Below are 8176 nucleotides of genomic sequence, written 5' to 3' on the forward strand. Positions count from 1 at the left end.
ATGGTGTGGTCTAAACAGTGTAGATGGTGTGGTCTAAACAGTTAAGACGGTGTGGTCTAAACAGTGTAGATGGTGTGGTCTAAACAGTTAAGATGGTGTGGTCTAAACAGTTAAGATGGTGTGGTCTAAACAGTTAAGACGGTGTGGTCTAAACAGTTAAGATGGTGTGGTCTAAACAGTTAAGACGGTGTGGTCTAAACAGTTAAGATGGTGTGGTCTAAACAATTAAGATTGTGTGGTCTAAACAGTTAAGACGGTGTGGTCTAAACAGTTAAGATGGTGTGGTCTAAACAGTTAAGATGGTGTGGTCTAAACAGTTAAGATGGTGTGGTCTAAACAGTTAAGACGGTGTGGTCTAAACAGTGCAGACGGCTCGGTCTAAACAGTGCAGACGGCTCGGTCTAAACAGTGCAGACGGCTCGGTCTAAACAGTGCAGACGGCTCGGTCTAAACAGTGCAGACGGCTCGGTCTAAACAGTTAAGACGGTGTGGTCTAAACAGTTAAGACAGTGTGGTCTAAACAGTTAAGATGGTGTGGTCTAAACAGTTAAGATGGTGTGGTCTAAACAGTTAAGATGGTGTGGTCTAAACAGTTAAGACGGTGTGGTCTAAACAGTTAAGACGGTGTGGTCTAAACAGTGCAGACGGTGTGGTCTAAACAGTTAAGATGGTGTGGTCTAAACAGTGTAGACGGTGTGGTCTAAACAGTTAAGATGGTGTGGTCTAAACAGTTAAGATGGTGTGGTCTAAACAGTTAAGATGGTGCTGTCTAAACGGTGTAGATGGTGTGGTCTAAACAGTTAAGATGGTGTGGTCTAAACAGTGTAGATGGTGTGGTCTAAACAGTTAAGACGGTGTGGTCTAAACAGTTAAGATGGTGTGGTCTAAACAGTTAAGATGGTGTGGTCTAAACAGTGTAGATGGTGTGGTCTAAACAGTTAAGATGGTGTGGTCTAAACAGTTAAGATGGTGTGGTCTAAACAGTTAAGATGGTGTGGTCACAGTTAAGACGGTGTGGTCTAAACAGTTAAGATGGTGTGGTCTAAACAGTGTAGACGGTGTGGTCTAAACAGTTAAGATGGTGTGGTCTAAACAGTTAAGACGGTGTGGTCACAGTTAAGACAGTGTGGTCTAAACAGTTAAGATGGTGTGGTCTAAACAGTTAAGATGGTGTGGTCTAAACATTTAAGATGGTGTGGTCTAAACAGTGTAGACGGTGTGGTCTAAACAGTTAAGATGGTGTGGTCTAAACAGTTAAGATGGTGTGGTATAAACAGTTAAGACGGTGTGGTCACAGTTAAGACGGTGTGGTCTAAACAGTTAAGATGGTGTGGTCTAAACAGTTAAGATGGTGTGATCTAAACAGTTAAGACGGTGTGGTCTAAACAGTTAAGATGGTGTGGTCTAAACAGTTAAGATGGTGTGGTCTAAACAGTTAAGATGGTGTGGTCTAAACAGTGTAGATGGTGTGGTCTAAACAGTTAAGATGGTGTGGTCTAAACAGTTAAGATGGTGTGGTCTAAACAGTTAAGATGGTGTGGTCTAAACAGTTAAGACGGTGTGGTCTAAACAGTTAAGATGGTGTGGTCTAAACAGTTAAGATGGTGTGGTCTAAACAGTGTAGATGGTGTGGTCTAAACAGTTAAGATGGTGTGGTCTAAACAGTTAAGATGGTGTGGTCTAAACAGTTAAGATGGTGTGGTCTAAACAGTTAAGATGGTGTGGTCTAAACATTTAAGATGGTGTGGTCTAAACAGTTAAGACGGTGTGGTCTAAACAGTGTAGATGGTGTGGTCTAAACAGTTAAGACGGTGTGGTCACAGTTAAGACGGTGTGGTCTAAACAGTTAAGATGGTGTGGTCTAAACAGTTAAGATGGTGTGGTCTAAACAGTGTAGATGGTGTGGTCTAAACAGTTAAGATGGTGTGGTCTAAACAGTTAAGATGGTGTGGTCTAAACAGTTAAGACGGTGTGGTCTAAACAGTTAAGATGGTGTGGTCTAAACAGTTAAGATGGTGTGGTCTAAACAGTGTAGATGGTAAACAGTTAAGATGGTGTGGTCTAAACAGTTAAGATGGTGTGGTCTAAACAGTTAAGATGGTGTGGTCTAAACAGTGTAGACGGTGTGGTCTAAACAGTGTAGACGGTGTGGTCTAAACAGTTAAGACGGTGTGGTCTAAACAGTTAAGATGGTGTGGTCTAAACAGTTAAGACGGTGTGGTCTAAACAGTTAAGATGGTGTGGTCTAAACAGTTAAGATGGTGTGGTCTAAACAGTGTAGATGGTGTGGTCTAAACAGTTAAGATGGTGTGGTCTAAACAGTTAAGATGGTGTGGTCTAAACAGTTAAGATGGTGTGGTCTAAACAGTTAAGATGGTGTGGTCTAAACAGTGTAGACGGTGTGGTCTAAACAGTGTAGACGGTGTGGTCTAAACAGTTAAGACGGTGTGGTCTAAACAGTTAAGACGGTGTGGTCTAAACAGTGTAGATGTATGGTCTAAAGTTTGCAACCTGACATTCTCAGAGACTAAACAGTGCAGACGGCTCGCATGGTCTCTGAGAATGTCAGGTCATTTCATGCTCCTTGCGGTCAGAGCAGCTCAAAGAACAGAGTGCCCATTCTGTCACCATAGCAACGGCAATCATTGCAACGCGGTCTGTGTGGCCTCTGTCCGCGTAGTTACAAAATCTTGGAGGTGTGCGAGGCTCCGCACTCAGACCCTCCGCATACCCACTGCCCACAGTCGCGTGGGCCACAATTGCACAATATCACAGCGCGAACGGTCCACCTGCCATCCACGCCAACCACAAGAAGTGGGTTTTACAGATGATCTGAGAAGCCAATAACATGTATTTGGTCAAATAAGGTCTGAGTTGTAAAGTAACGGTTTGGTACAAGCTGAGCTCTGGCGTCAAATGTGATTCATGTCATTTGGTGGGTACTTTAAACTAATGTATGGTGTGAACATGGGTGCTAATATATTGACTGAGTTGGGGGCTTTATAGAAAATAGGCCGGATGTGGATTTGGAGGACAAGCTTCTCAACAGGACTGCAGAGTCAGGTGACAAATGGTGCCCCAGGCCAGCCGAGTGCCAGAAACGGCCTCTTAATCAATCAGAGGTCACCACAGAGGCTCTCTCCAGACTGCCCCCACCCAGAGAGATGGCCATCTGATAGAAGACTCAAAGCCAAGCTTCATAGCACACAGGCTTCTCTCCTGCCTGCCGCTGAGGTTCACATCGTTCTTTCTGTTTTGAAAACTGTAGCATGATGACAGCCATTATTGTGTCTGTTTCTGTCATTCGCAGGCAACTTGCTAATTGCCTGAGATTCAAAGGTTTGTGAAGCTATTTCATTGTGTGATTTTGAGAAGGAAGTGGCATTTAGATTCTACGTTCCAGGAAGTGATTGTATTAACTGTTGTACCTAGTGTCCTTCTGGCAGCATTTCCATGGACACGAAGAGATACCTGGTTCCAAACCGTGACACCTGGTGCCATTATGTGGCTCAGGTGGGTTTGTCTATTTCTCATTTTTCTCATGGAAAGAGTGGAATGAATTTGAATTCATTCAAATTAATTTCTATGAACCCCCCCCCCCCCCCCCACACCTCTCTCTCTCTATCTCCATTCCTGGCCCCATAAACCCGCCAGCCCCCATCCTACACCCTCAGCCATCTGTACTGGCATCTCAGGCAGCTAAATTAGGGAGCAGAAACAGAGACGGTCTAATGAAGAGACGGAGCGCTGTGGCAGTTGTGATACAAAATTGTGGCAAAACAACGAAACAAATATATTCACAGAAAATCATTAAATGTGATGTGACTTTATGTTGAGTAAAACTATAATTTATTGCATCTTGAGGTGAAATGTGACTATTAGAGATGTTTCTAAATGAATCACAATCTCTGCTAAAAGGCTGGGAATCATGTAGTGAGTGGTTGTCATGGTAACTGCTGGTCTAAGTGGAAAAGGGGCACTTTTCTTTTAACACACAACATTTTCCTTTTTGACCAAATTAACCATTCTATATGTTGTCAGTAATTTACCAGTGACTTGAAATATGAAATAAAGATGTTTGACAGATTACTAGATACGGATGACCCATTCAAAGAGATAGGGGTCAGGTTTTGTTAGTCTCGTTAGTCCCCGTTATCAAGATGGCGGCAGAGTGGGCTGACTTCTCTGTAGACAGACTTTGGTAGAGGTGACCCTCTCCCTGGCCGACCCAACCCAAGGCCAAGCCCTCACATGGCCCTCGATGCTTCAGGACCCGCCCCTGCACATCCCCGGGGGTTAACCCACACACCCCAGGATCCCCCAGGGAGCAAAGCATGACTAGCAGAGGCCTTCTGTCATGTGTGTATCCTCCCCCATCCAACATGCATATCAATATATTCCCACCATCCATCTCTCTATCCTTCTACTGCTTCCAACACCAATATAATAATCTGTCCATCCCCACTATAAATCAGATGGTATTTCCATTCTTAAAACCCTTTTTATTCACCTATCTGCTTAGATTCTATTAGAACTATACTTGTATAATTATTCACAAAGCATCTATCCACCGCTTGTAATTTTGATCATATTAAAAGTAAAGGGACTGTAATATTCATAAAACATTGCAATTTTTCCTAAGCCACTAGTCAACAAGCATATATATATATAATATACACATATCATGACAATGCTTTCTTTTGGCTCACAATTTTTCATAATCCCCATTACAAATTGTCTTCAGAAAAGCCACCTCAAAATCAAGCATTTTGGTTACAATAACCACAAAGACAACCCTGCAACAGCTTGAAGTGACTATTTAATATCATCCTCAGAGATCACATCTAATTAATTTCATCTTCATATTTACAATGTTTTCCTTATTTTACAAATAGAATAACAGTTGGTGAAGCTTGTAGTTGTGCTAAAATGACATTATGTACCCATTACAGTCCTGATCAACTGGCATTATGCCAACAAGGAGCAAATCAATATGCTCACCGCCACCACAGAATATCCATTGACCCAATGATATCTATCCATCCACCCATCCTCACATTGAGTTGCATTGACTGTATTGACTGTATCCCCAGAGCATTGATACATTGATTTATCCATCTTCATCCTCACCTGCCATGATACATTATTCTGCTGACTCAGTCCTCTAAGGACACAGGCCAAGGTAACAGACGGACAGACAGTTAACAGACGGACAGACAGGTAACAGACAGACAGACAGGTAATAGAGGGACAGACATGTAACAGACGGACAGTCAGGTAACAGACGGACAGACAGGTAACAGATGGACAGACAGGTAACAGACGGACAGACAGGTAACAGACGGACAGACAGGTAACAGACAGACAGACAGGTAACAGACGGACAGTCAGGTAACAGACGGACAGACAGGTAACAGACGGACAGACAGGTAACAGACGGACAGACAGGTAACAGGGGGACAGACAGGTAACAGACGGACAGACAGGTAACAGACGGACAGACAGGTAACAGAAGGACAGACAGGTAACAGACGGACAGACAGGTAACAGACGGACAGACAGGTAACAGACGGACAGACAGGTAACAGAAGGACAGACAGGTAACAGACGGACAGACAGGTAACAGACGGACAGACAGGTAACAGAAGGACAGACAGGTAACAGACGGACAGACAGGTAACAGACGGACAGACAGGTAACAGGGGGACAGACAGGTAACAGACGGACAGTCAGGTAACAGACGGACAGACAGGTAATAGAGGGACAGACAGGTAACAGGGGGACAGACAGGTAACAGGGGGACAGACAGGTAACAGACGGACAGACAGGTAACAGACGGACAGACAGGTAACAGACGGACAGACAGGTAACAGACAGACAGACAGGTAACAGACAGACAGTCAGGTAACAGACGGACAGACAGGTAACAGACGGACAGACAGGTAACAGACGGACAGACAGGTAACAGACGGACAGACAGGTAACAGACGGACAGACAGGTAACAGACGGACAGACAGGTAACAGACGGACAGACAGGTAACAGAGGGACAGACAGGTAACAGGGGGACAGACAGGTAACAGACGGACAGACAGGTAACAGAAGGACAGACAGGTAACAGACGGACAGACAGGTAACAGACGGACAGACAGGTAACAGACGGACAGACAGGTAACAGACGGACAGACAGGTAACAGACGGACAGACAGGTAACAGACAGACAGACAGGTAACAGACGGACAGACAGGTAACAGACGGACAGACAGGTAACAGACGGACAGACAGGTAACAGACGGACAGACAGGTAACAGATGGACAGACAGGTAACAGACGGACAGTCAGGTAACAGACGGACAGACAGGTAACAGACGGACAGACAGGTAACAGGGGGACAGACAGGTAACAGACGGACAGACAGGTAACATGGGGACAGACAGGTAACAGACGGACAGACAGGTAACAGACGGACAGACAGGTAACAGGGGGACAGACAGGTAACAGACGGACAGACAGGTAACAGGGGGACAGAAAGGCAGCAGAAGGACAGACAGGTAACAGAGGGACAGACAGGTATCAGAGGGACAGACGGATAATATAGGGACAGACAGGTATCAGAGGGACAGACAGGCAGCATAGAGACAGACAGTTCCAAAAAGTATACATGATTAAATTTAAACATAGGTATTTTTGGCTTATTGCTCTGGTTCAATGTTTGGCTTTGTGTAGTTGAATCAACTAAATAGATGAGAGTGAATATTAAATATTAAGTTTATATCCCTCATATTTAGTTGATCCAACAAAAAAGCCAATGCAAAGAGCTTGCTTGAAAATAGAAACAAGTTGAGATTACTTATGATGTTTTACAGTGCAGAGGCAAAATACTGACAGGTTCTATAAATTGGAAAGGCAGACAAATAGCAAATTAAGGGAGAGACAGACATAGCAGAGGAACAATGTAGAGTGAAAGAGAGTGGATAAACGTGAAGGGAGAAGGTCCACATACAAAAAGAAACGTATAGGCCCTGTCCGATGCTCTCAGAGTAGGGCCATCTTGAATCAGAGTAGGGCCATCTTGAATCAGGGAGAAAGTTCAGAGAACACTGGAGCACAGAGATTTAAGCCAATGAACTTATTTCATTACAGACTAACGTTTTGACGCATGGTCAGAATCAGAAAGGTCTTTATTGCCAAGTAAGCTTGCACATACTGTACAAGGAATTTGTTTTGGTCGTTTGGTGCAACATTAACAACATTAAAAGTAGAATAAAATAAAATGGAATATATAAACTAAATTAGAATAAAAAATTCAATAGAATAGAATAGAATAGAATAGAATAGAATAGGACAGGGCTGTACAGTTGTGCAGGGTGTAGTAGAGTATACACTAAATTAGAATAGAAAATACAGTGGAATAGAATGTAGCAGAGCTGTGCAATTGTGCAACTTGTTTGACTTGGGTGAAGACCAGGGGCGGACTGGCAACAAAAAGCAGCCCGGGAATTTGTGGTCAAGCGGGCCCCATTTGTCTGAAATAACATATCAAGCTAATCAATCAATGAACGAATAATCAATGTTATACAAAGTCTACATAATATCATATTGCATGTAACAACAAACGGTACATGACAATTACAGTGTAACTCCTCTCGGTTTGACAAATAACGCGATTGTTAGGAGTAACGCGATTGGGCGCTGAGATAAATGTCAGTGGCCAATCAGGCCGCGCAAACCGAACACAGAAGTGCAACCCCCTTAGGGAAAGTATTCACGCGCACTGGCGAGGCAAAGGGATTGGTGGAGGTGTTTCCTGTTTCATAATAAAAGTTCTCTGTGCTGCGAATTTCATAATAAAAGCGTCCGTTATTGTCATAGTAGAAACGTACAAAGTATGTTCCGCGTTTGATTAATAGAACTTTGCCGGGACAAATTAAAATGCCTGGGGGGCCTGATGTGCCCCACGGGCTGCCTGTTGGGAACCCCTGATATAGACATATCATACATATAACCGCCAATAAATAATATGTCTGTTACGTTTTGTTTTTTTTAAACACGGCCGGCCCACTGGGAATATTCCCGAATTTCCCAATGAGACTTTGAAACATTAGTCTGTAATGAAAGTGAAAGTTCATTGCCTTAAAATCTCTGTGCTCCAGTGTTCTACTTTGGATGGAATCTCT

The sequence above is a fragment of the Notolepis coatsorum genome (assembly GCF_963971535.1).
Source record: "Notolepis coatsorum genome assembly, chromosome: 20".
In the NCBI taxonomy this organism is placed as follows: domain Eukaryota; kingdom Metazoa; phylum Chordata; class Actinopteri; order Aulopiformes; family Paralepididae; genus Notolepis; species Notolepis coatsorum.